This window comes from Eucyclogobius newberryi, unplaced genomic scaffold (genome assembly GCF_026437365.1).
Source record: "Eucyclogobius newberryi isolate DKJ021-1_F unplaced genomic scaffold, fEucNew1.0.hap1 SCAF_21, whole genome shotgun sequence".
In the NCBI taxonomy this organism is placed as follows: Eukaryota; Metazoa; Chordata; class Actinopteri; order Gobiiformes; family Gobiidae; genus Eucyclogobius; species Eucyclogobius newberryi.
Window position 1 is genome coordinate 6,264,604 of NW_027315846.1, and position 10,558 is coordinate 6,275,161.

General features: G+C 44.3%; 1 long non-coding RNA gene across 1 annotated transcript; it reads left to right on the top strand.

Annotated features, from left to right (window-relative positions):
* Positions 1-797: 797 nt before the first annotated feature.
* On the top strand, positions 798-3,681 carry LOC140370357 (uncharacterized). Its single transcript, XR_011928359.1, has 2 exons — positions 798-984; positions 3,586-3,681. It is a non-coding gene; the product is annotated as an uncharacterized lncRNA (long non-coding RNA).
* The last annotated feature ends 6,877 nt before the right edge of the window (positions 3,682-10,558 follow it).

A 10,558-nucleotide genomic window follows, 5' to 3' on the forward strand; every position in this document is an offset into this window, starting at 1 on the left:
AACACTTCGCTGATCTGCCCTCTTTGCCTGTCGCCGCCTCCATCTTGCGTGCACGCCTCCCCCCCACCACTGAACACAATCTACATGTATTAGGTGGTAATGACTTGGTGGTTAAAAGCAAATAGATGCCAAGGGACACAGCCGCTTTCCCTCCCCAATAATCCATGCGTACACCACCGCGCTATACGTACTCGCAACAACTCTGGCTACTCAAGATAAATGGCGCACAGTGAGTGAAGAAGTGAGCCCTATCAATCACGTTAAGCGCCCGGCATCTTTGTTGTCGCGGGAGTGTATGGTTGTCTTATGCAAAGCCCGTGGGACATGGTATGGGGAAGGAGGGAGGGAGGGTAAAAAGTAGCTGTCGACAAGAAGTGCCGATGCCAGAAGGGTGGAGGGGGGGGGGCTAGCTAACAAGAGAACGCGACAATAGACTGGAGTGTGCGCGGCGCTTATTAGCAAGATCACACACCCTTGGCACGGCGTCGACTGCTGGTGTATTGTTGTTTTTTTGTTGCAAAAGATTAAATAAAGAAAGTAAACTCAGGTGCTAACGCTAACCCAACTTTCCCCCCGTTTCAAACTTGGGAAAATTAATGTTGTTTTAGTCGAGTGCGGCATCAAGCGAAGCAAGTGATCGATGGGTATTTTGCCTCCTGATAATTCTATTTCCACTGCACAATCTCATTCCAGTAAGCATAGCAATGCAGGGCCCTAATGGCGGCGCGTGCTGTGCTTAACACAGTTTGAAATGAATAACCCGCTAACAGTCTCGTCGCCATTACAAGCAGGACTTAAATGATCATTTGGGAGGATGAAACCGCTGATAGTGTTTTTGAAATTATCGTAATATAATTTTCAGCGGGCCTAAATCATTCTAATGAGATGTGCCACTTAGCGACCGCGCCGGAGCTGGGGAAGACGCGGCGCGCTTCGGCGGTGTCAAACGGCCCGGCTGCAGAAATATGGACGCCCACTGCTGGAGTAAGTAGCCTTAATATGAGAACCTATGCATGAGGCTCTAAATAGCAAATCATTTAGTTGTTGTTGTTGTTGATTGAGGCATTTTATTTTCTACAGATTTGCATTTCGTGAGCTGCTTTAGCCAGTAAGCATATAATATAGGAAGAGAAAGGGACATTGCGTATATAACTTGTGTCTCAGTTGGTTCGGGCAGTTTTTTGCTTTCTTTTATACCAGAAGCTTGATGGTTTATATCAAAGTGAATCGATATTCCTTGGACTGGAGGCACTGCTCAGTCTGAAGCTCTGTTACTCCAAGTCGGACTTTGATCCTCGCTTTGTTTTAACACAATAACGAACTAACTTAGGAGGAACTGCACTACAAGAGCTGATTTGTGCTTAAACAAGTCTAAAATGAAAATCGCGATCAAGCTATAGCTGACATTTTATTCCAATAGTCTCCGTTTTGGTCGATAATCAAACACGCACAGGTATTGATCACAGGTTCCTGAAAATACGTTGTTTGAATCAATCGTGTCTTTTTTTTTCTTGTGTTTTTGGTCCAAATAAAAACAGATATAGATGCTATGCGCTTTCTCGTTTTAGCTTCTCACGTTCGAAAATACAGCGGGAAGTTTGTAGATGCTTGTTGATGACATCACGTGAAGGGTATCAATGCACAATCAACAGGAATGTGCGTACTTATGGGGACAAAAATTAGGTTGCCATGATGTAAATCCTTGATCATGACACCAACAACATGGTTTGAAGCTATGGTAGTGGTTAAATAACTTAAGGTCAGGCAAGTAACTATGGTTAAGGTTCGACGTCAATGCAACGTCCCCCAAAATCATCAACAAATGCGAGAACAGTTCCCCTCTTTCTCCACAACGGTGGATCGTTTTGTCCTCGCTGTTGATGGAAGCATTTTATTTTCTAAGGATCCCCTCACACGGCGCAAAACGGGCTCCGGGGAATGGCGGCGCTCGATGAAACGCGTTACATTCGGGCGCGTCAACAGATAAATAATTCACTGGGAAATGACAGCAGATGTTCCGGAGGCCGCGATTCAGTGGTGGTCTTCTGTGCAACTTTTGATCAGGAATTCAAAAAACAGGCCCACAGTGGCCGGCCGACAGAAGGCTGCATCTCACCCTCCGTCGTCGTTGTCGGCGGCGGCAGCAGCAGTGGCATCACACACTTTTCTGAGGACATATGTGTGCATGGGGGACACTTTGAGGAAAGAGGAGGCTGCCACAGTAACGGCTTTGGTTTAAATATGGAGGAGGATTGTAGTCGAACGAGGTGGAATGAGACGGGGGGATGTGTGTGTTCAGAAGGATAATTATAGAGACAAATAAAAGGTGATCCTGTTGGGAGGAAATAAAGGAGACGTATGCTTTTTTCCCCCCCAGTACTTGTAGGTATCTATTTTACATTGTGTCCATGGTAAACTGTAAAACGGATCTGAAATGGCTTTGCATTAGACATGGGACCACTAAAGAAATGCAGAATTGATGACCCCCCACCCTTTTTATGGTTGAATTTCACCGTAGCAAGCAGTGGATTTCCATTTACTTGCATGAGCGGGTTCAAGGGGTATGTGAAAATGTAGATGACTAACTACAATGCAATCTAAATACAAGACAACACTGTTATAAAATGGTTAAACGCTCATAAAGGTTGATTTTGCATAATATGTCCCCTTTAAGTTGATCTAGATCCAGCCTCAATGGAGCACATACATTTTTATTCTTGTTACTTTGGGGTTTTCTCATCATTATATCAGTCAAAGTTGTATTTTGAATGATTCATGTATTAATCCTGCATTGTCTTGTCATTATGAATCAAGTGCTCTAAAAATCCTGTTTTCACCTTCCCCTTATGCCCTCCCAATTCCCTGTAACTGCAGATATCTGACCAATTAAGACTTTTAAGTTAAGGCTTCTAAAATGTTTCAACGATAAAAACATGTAACGGACAATATGCGACGTGCAACAGTGAAATATCATCACCCATAACCCATTTTAGATCAATAATACGGTCAACAAATGTCTCCTTTGAGGAATAACGGGTACTTTTTTGACAAGCCTGTGTGCAACTGTTCTTCCATCCACAAAATACACATCACACAGTGCACCTTTAATGTTCTAAACTCGTTACATGGGGCAGTATTAACAGGCTTGATTCTTGTTAACATTTTAAAAAAGTGGTTTGCACCGGTTCAAACCTTGACATTATCTTTAATATTTCAACAACACGGATCACAAATTAGCCGACCTGTGTGTGACTTTCCCCCTTTTTACAATTGCATCAACTCATTAACTATAACACTTGGGATTTGTATTGAAAGATCTCACAATGACTTATTAAAATGACAATATAGAACTCTGCATAATTATTTGCTTTTTAAAACAATGGACAGACGGACATTATGTATTCATTGTCTCCTTAACGCGCCTCTTCTTTTCGTGCGTGTGAGTATTATTGGATGGTAAAGGGCTGGTTACAATGGAATTTAGTCGTACTTAACTGGCAATTGTGGGTCCCCCCTTTTATGAGTCCCTTCACCCAGACACCTTTTTCATACACGGCTGAAGCATTCATATTCCATCTGTTCCAGCGCTCACTCTTTGGGGACGCTGTCAATCTCCCGACTCTCGTGTGATGATGCGTTCGTCGAGATGGAGGGGGCTCGGCGGGGAAAAAAAGAGAAAGAGGGAAAGACAATGAAAGAAACGACGGAGGATGGAGAAGAGGAAGAATAGAGGGGTAGAGCTATCGGGACGTCTGATGCGGGTCCTGAGGAAGTGGCGCTTTGGAAGAGCGGGCATGCGAGACGAGTGGGCAAGCGGCGTGGCATGGAGTGGTGTGGAATTAGGATGGATGAATGGGAGGAATGAAGGAGTGATGGAAGGGAAGGGAAGTGGAGGATTGAAAAATAAATGAACTGAATTGAATGTGGTAAAACAGTATTTATCAATGTTTTGTTTTGTTGTTGTTTATGCCAAGATATTGCCAATTGAGACTATTATATTCTCTAGTTGTAGTGATTATTATGCCAAAATATTGTCGTTATTGATTTGTTCTTTTTTTTTATTTGGAGTTTGTGCCAAGGAAAATGTATTCATACAATCACATATTCTTAACAACACAATTTTTTTTTAAACCGAAAAAATCCTGTAGCCTGAAAAAATCCCGGTGCCCATTTGGAAACATCTGAAATACTGAAATACTAAATGTTTCTATTTTCAACTCCATTGAGCACTGAGAGTACTCCAGAGCATACCGTTTCTGAGTCGCACACTAAAGGGATTACTGGGACTTCATGTCACCGCGTCACTGTCCTGTCTATTGAAGGCTAAATGGTCCAAAATATCTTTAAAAAATGCGTTGGCTAATGACAAGGACAGTTGACAAGACAAAGGGGAATTTATTTGATTAACAATGACCAAAAGTGTTATTTTCAAAAATGTGTTTCCAGTTCATTGTGAGATGCCGGATGTGTGTCAGTCTGCGGTAGGACGAGCAGAAGGAGGAGGAGAGAGAGGAGTAAGGGGGAGGAGAGGAGGGGGCGGTGCATGGCCGAGAGGCAGCACACAGGCGACACATCTGCCACAGTATTAACTTTCTGCTCCGTGGGACCCGGGTGCCACTGAGAGCCGCTGAGGCCTGGTCATAGTCCTGGAACTCAGAGGGAGACAAAAGACCACAGCAGCACCGCTCAGAGCTGCCTCTGTTTGACAGTAAAGGCATAATACTTTCACACAGAACATAACATATTCATCTGATTAATGAATATTTCCATAAAGCTGTACTACAATCCTCTTAGTATTTCTAGTTGGAAGATAAAAGCTAAACTCAGTGCAACATTAACAGACAAATCAGAGAAACTCGTTTTGACACAATGGACAACTTGCTTGACTAATTGCTTGAGTTGTGAAGGGATTTGCTGAATTAATTTCCGACTGGACATCTTGAGCCTGGAGACCTGCTCAGGCCGATCCCTTGGTCCACTAAATTGGTGCTGATTCCCCACAGCTCTAATCCTCTGCAGCAGCGTGTGAGCAGCTAACCTCTGGTGTCATTATGGTCACTTTGACCTGAGCGGCTCCAGCTCTGACACAGAGGGAGTAGTTAATCCACAGTCTCCAGGGCGGATGGAGTCGGGCTGACCCCAGAGCCCGAGGCCCTTAGCTCAGTATCATGTACAGCGGCCTGAGGACGCAGCCCTGAGGGACCCCAGGTCAAGCTGCTCTCCAGCTGCGGAAGTGTGCTGGGTACAGTTGTTGTTGTTGTTGTTGATCAGAGTGGCGTCTCTCTCACCTCTGTCGACAGTGTCTGTGCTGCAGGGCATAAACGTCCATGAATTAATGAAGATGAGTGAGGTAATTAAATGCAGGCCCCAGATCCTGGGAGGGCGGCAGAGGGACAGGAGGTCCACATGGGGCCCTGGCCTGCATGCTCTGCCATTACCCTACTCCCCCTCCCCTGGTCCCAGACTGCGTGGCACTCAGATATGGCTTGATTGGCCTGCTGGGCATGGGCGAGGAGGCGGGTTGGTGAAGTTGGCACCCAGGGGAGGTGGAGGGAGAGACAGGATGGAGGGGGGTAGATTGAGCTCAGGCCTCACCTGTGGCCCCGGGGCCCCTCCCTGGATCCCTCCCCTGGCAGCCAGGTCATGCTGCGTGGTCCAAACACCCCCTGCCAGGGGAGGGGAGAGGAAAACAACAGCATGGAGGGAATGGCGCTATAGAAGGAAGGATGGAGGGGATAAGGGAGCGAACCATAGGGGCACTTCCAGGGATTATTGCCCCACGCTGGCCCGCTGGGGCGCAGCCTTGATGGACGTCTGACTGTCAGCACTTGCCCTTTTATAAGAACCAGCTACAGCAGCACAGGGTCAGCAGAGGAGCAAGCTTCACTGTGGACAGGCTAAACGGACTCATTTTCAAACAGTAATTAGTTATGTTTATTTGTATGGTGCAAGTAATAAATCAGTCGGAAAATGAAACAGATCAGTTTGTTTAAATGACACGATAAAGGAATTTAAACTGCACTCGGCTCCGAATCCCTTCTTTTGATTATGTAACATAGAAGCGATCATAATATCTACATGAACAGACGATTGAGATGTTTGCGAGTGCTACAGATCATAAGTTGTTTAGATCTTGTTGTAGTGAACTGCTGATGTAAACTAACAGATGGCTGCAGCGAGGCCTGAGGCGCCGTGCGGGGACAGTGCCGTGGGACAGAAGGTCTCTCCACCATTAGAGAACTCCACGGACACTCACCCCAGGGACGATCGCCTCTCCCATTTATTTGTCATCAGAGCGGCCTGGACTAATTAGACAGGCCCTAACTTTGGTCCTGCTCCATCAGACCTCCCCGTGTCCCCAGCCAACGCCAGAACACGTGTCTGTGCCGCGGCCTGGGGGACGTCTCTGCTGTGAGGTGGCAGGTAGAAGATGTTTTTTCGGTCCTGAAGGGAGCTGCACCGTGAGCGACCATTTAACACGGATCCATCTGGCCTCAACCCCTCACCCCCGCCTTTTCCCATGATGCCGTTTGTCGTCAGCGACCCTGAAGTTCGTTATGTAAACAAAAATTTGCCCTAATTAACAGAGGCAAAGGGTTGTCTTGGGAACTGGATGGGGGGGAGCTGATGGTAGGCAGGTGGCCCTTTGTCACTCACGAGGACAGCGGTATTATTGCATTTAAATACATATATTATCTGCCTTCCAGTACAATGACCACTGAGGTACAACTATTATGTGGAGAGTGGCTGACAGTGTCATAATTATTGCAATTTCATTCTTTTTGGACAATTATCAAAACCTGTTGTTACATTGCAGTTTTGTGAAATCCAGTACTTTTCTGGGCTGTACAGCGCTCCTGAAATTTACGAAGAAAACAGAAATTGTACAAATACCTGTCAATAAACCGCAGGTGTCCACGTTGTAACATAGATATTTACACATTATGTGACTGGCCGCCCGAAAAACCGCCGCAAGTCGGCCCGGACCAAACGGAGAAAAGCAGGGTTTTAGCTTCTATCTATGTCTATGTCTAGATTCACTTCCTCATTAGACTAATTTCTCCGTGAATACGAGTCTGATTGTGATAAAACACACAGCGTTTTGAAGCTTAAAACAAAGAGACTGTCCGCTGACGACTTCTTCTACCGTGTGTCAAACGCTTGCGCTTCCTGCTAGAGTGCCCCCTGGTGGCCGTTAGCCAGTAGAATCTATAAATTAGACACACCATTGTAATGACCGCAGGGTTCAAAGCGTGGGGAAAAGTAGCGGGTTAAAGTCCGAAAACTACAGTACTGTGACACCACACACACACCACACCAAGCATCTCTATAGAATATGCATCTGTAGCATACTATAAAAATGTCATTTTTTTCAGGCTTTATATAATATTTTGACACTTTGGCCTTTGTATTTTCTGTAGTAAAAGGCATGTATGTATGTGTCTGTAAGAAAAGCCTATGTCCAGACCATAGTTGTCATGAAATATGTGGAAGGCGCGAGGACAGTATCTGCAGGAGCACTGAGGAGTGAAGCTCATTGTATCCAGCTGAATCAGGGGTCTTTTATACAGAGGACTATGGAGCAGAATGACACATACTAGAGGACAATTAAGTGAATCATTCCATTGGTTGCATTTGGTGCATCTGGTGAGAAACACATTTTATTTTATTTTTTTATTGTATTGCATCAAAATGTTTGCTATTTAGATTATTACAATATATGTCTCTCAGAGTGTGTACTTTTGGCTAGCTATCAAGGCCAATACAGCAGTAAAGCCCCAGTTTGGACACCCACAGTGAAATGATCTGAACAAGTATGATAAAAGCGAATGGATTTTAAAAACACAGGGCTGTAAAGTGTTTTGAGGGAGATGGATTTCTGAAACATGCACAAATGAAACGAAACACAACTGTTTTTGATGAGGTTAAAACATTATGACATGATTAAAAGCTATAAAAAAATAAAAAAAAAACCATGTCTTTACACAATATGGTACCTTGAAAGATGCTTTGTTTGTTATGATGCACAGTCAACCAGATGCTTTTCCTCATTTAAATTCATTGTCATGAGTTTTAGTTAAACGTACCCCAACTTCAACACACATTACTCACATAATTTCTTCAGTATTTACTTCTGCTAACCGCTGCGATCATAACAAAACACCTGTAATTTAATGTTCCATGTAAAGAACGCGCACAAAGACGACAATTATGCAGTTGCGCAAAGTTGATTCTGATGAAACAAAGTCGGGAGGCAGGAAAAAAAACAGAGGAAAAACAGACAATAGAAGGGGTCTCAGCGGGGAGAGCAGGAATACCCTCTTTATCGACAGGGGAGTGGAGAAATGTACTGATTACAAAGAGATGGGGGGCCACGAGGAGAACAGGTGTGCTGCGGACCCCCTCCTGGGACCTCTCCAGCACCCGGGGGTCCGCAGAGGGAGGGACGGATGATGACGGGACGGGGTGTGGGGGGTGGAAGAGAGGGAGAGCGGGGCAAAGCTTAGCTCATTAGAGAGAGTTTGCTTCTGCTAACTCACCTGCCCCTTTGGTAGGCGGCTAATCATCGTACTGGGACCAGCCGCAGCCAGTTAGAGCCGTGGAGGAGATCGAGAGGGCCCCTGCTTCAGATTCTATCGCTCCGGTCTGCCAAGTCGAGGGCTACAAACGGAAGGAATCAAAGACCAAGTATCAGACGTGAATCAAAGCTGTGCTGTGGAACATTTCTGGAAGGTAGAAGTGGTAGAAGTCATTCAAAACAGTGACATACGTATTTGTTTACGTACTTCATCTTACGTCATCAGAGGTGGGTAGGGTAGCCAGAATTGGTACTCATGTAAGGGTTTACCGTAAAATAATATTACTATAAGTCACACCTTTTTGTCATACTTTTGGCTGGGGTGCGACTTATACTTATATTTATACTTTTATACTTATACTCCGGAGCGACTTATGTGATATTATTTGTTATTTTCACACTCGCAACCGCATTTCATACTCCAGTGCGACTTATATACGTTTTTTTCTTCTCTATTATGCATTTTTTGGCTGGTGCGACTTATACTCCGGTGCAACTTATAGTCCGGAAAATACGGTACTCAAATAGAGTAAGTCAAATAAGAGTAAAAAAGTGTTGGGTGAAACTGCTACTTGAGTAATGACGGATACTCTGCTGGCAAAATGTATTACGAATCAGATTTATTTATTATTTTAGTTAATCTTGTCCCTTGTAGAGGTACTATAAGTGGTAAGAGTAACCAGAACTTTTACTCAAGTAAGAGTACTGTAAGTAGAAACACAAGTGTGATGAAACTAATGAAAAGTACAATTTCTTAATGTATCTTATCCACTACTTAACATGATCTCAGGTCTCCATCTTTACTTAGCATTTTTTACCCACATACTCTCCATCCCTCCTGAAGTACATGTTGAAAAAACTGATGAAAAAATGATAATCCCATCCATCACAAGAAAAACGTTGGCCCCTGTGCATTTGACCCCATTCCTCGGAGTACCTAACTGGAGGATTACTCTATTTTGCATGGTTTAGGTCAGGGGTGTCCAAACTTGACAATGTCAAATTTGTTGAATAAATCATTCGAAATTTAGCATTTAACGTAATTGCGATGAGCCTCAACACCTTTAATTAGACCTAGAACATTAATAGTAGGTCGGTATAACATCAATATGCCTGAAATTTTCCAATTTCACAGTAAAAAGTACTACTTTTTGTTGTTTGGGCCAACATAGCAGGAAGCTGGAGGGCCTACAAAAATTGGTCTGAGGGCCGCATTTGGCCCCCGGGCCCTAGTTTGGACATGCCTGGTTTAGGTCGTCATCTGGACACCTTTTCTCTCTCGTCAGACCTTCACCGTCACATTTTGCCCTTGAGAGTCAAAAAAGGTCTCGATTTTCAAAAACAGCTATGACTTCCTTTGAAGACTTTTCCGACACGGATCTGGACGAATGACTGAACGCAACAGGGAGAACATGCAAACCCCTCGCGGCACGGGCCTATAGATCGAGCCCGGAGCGTTCTTCACGTGTAAAGCTAATTACACTACAGTTCATATACACAAACCTCTGGCCACTTCAAACTCTCCGATAGACAAATTTATCAGTCTAATTTGTCTTTTGGCCTTGAAGGAGTTCCGTACACACTGTTCTCATTTCAATCGCTTTCATGTCCGCGCGTTGACTGTGGAAAAATAAACCGCGCAATCACAGACCTTTCACTGGTTTCCATTTTATCCCTTCACTTATTGTGTGTCGAATGCTCATCCGCTATTTAAATGAGCTATCATTAATAAAAACGAGAAGAAAAAAATAAAACAAGGTAGCAGCTGCACAGTAAGTACTTCTGTCTGTAACGAGTCGCTGTTTGGGGGGGGGTTTGTCACAGGAGTTGAAAGAACGACCCAGGTTGAATTGCCGTAATTAAATCTCGCCTTTTTCTGCTTGCCAGTTAAAACCATTGTTCTCGAAATCAAATTAAGCAAACGTGCAAGAATCTGCAAAATTTCTCCAAACTTTTTTTTTTCTCTTTTTCCCCCCTCCC